A 1,275-nucleotide genomic window follows, 5' to 3' on the forward strand; every position below is an offset into this window, starting at 1 on the left:
TTGGTTGTTCCTTGTTTGTTGCTGTTTCCCCTTTCTACTTCTCATCAAACAATATTTAGTAGAATCAAGTAGAGTAAAACTAAACGTTTGCATGACGTATGCTGTTTTAAGAGTACACACACGCAGTAAAGGCTGGCAAACACACGCGTTTTGTGAGGGGGTTGTCATGGGATTTGCTTATTTCTTGTGCAGGGAAATAATTTATCTGTGATGCAGAAACCAGCAAATCGTCTTCATATCTGGAGAAAGGTGGACGTGAAAAGTATGTCGATTCATGAACCAACATAGGAGACCAATGATGACTCGCTCAGTCAGCATGTGCATGTTTATGTACAAGTGGAGCTATGAATATATCTTTATAAGTGCACAAGAGCATAGTACAAATAATTACCAAAATATAGAGCGTGCTAGAACTTGTATATTTTCATGCATTAATATGGGGAAACAAGAATTATTTTTTGTGAAATTCCGCCTTGTGCTATCAGTAATAACCACACTAATCGAAATGATTTTAATTATTATTCAAGATCAGTTAGTGATTCACAGGAAAGAGGGAAACCTATAATTTGTTACATTAGTTGTCTTTAATATAGATTTACATATGCCAAAGCATGATTTTTAAAATATTCTGATTTATTGTAAGTAACTGGAACAGGGAAATGATAAGGCTTATGTGAAAATATACTATGGATCTATTTTTATTTCTCACTGCGAATATCACTGGGTATAGTGATAAAGTTGATAATTTGTGGACCTTAACATTACAGTGAATATAACTGGTAATCAAATCCAAAGAAATATCTTATATATAGTATCAGTTCTTGTTTACAAAGAAAGGGGAACATCTCCATTATATAAAATAAGGCTCTAAATTATAGTAGAACAGATGGTATGACTGTAATTTCCAATTTGAATGATTACTTATTATATTGTAATTAACATTTAAAAAGATGTAATGTTTCATATCATTACTAAAGCTCAGTCAGTTTGGACTTACCCCTGCGGTAACAAGAGATGCAATTATCGGTTGATTATTTTCCAGTTATTATTGATATTCTGTTGTAAATACACACCAACAAGGTGTTAGAATTTCTTTTTTATCCTGTATCAGTTAGTGTAGTCCATGGACCCCACCTTTTGTAAATTAACAACATAACTCCCTGTATCATTTTTCGTTCCCATTTGTAGGCCTCGAACTGAAATATCTTGCCTAAGCTTGATTGGTGAACAACATGCGTATGATAAGTAACAAAGGTAAAAAGATTATAAGTGTAT

Source organism: Penaeus monodon, chromosome 22 (genome assembly GCF_015228065.2).
Source record: "Penaeus monodon isolate SGIC_2016 chromosome 22, NSTDA_Pmon_1, whole genome shotgun sequence".
Classification (NCBI taxonomy): domain Eukaryota; kingdom Metazoa; phylum Arthropoda; class Malacostraca; order Decapoda; family Penaeidae; genus Penaeus; species Penaeus monodon.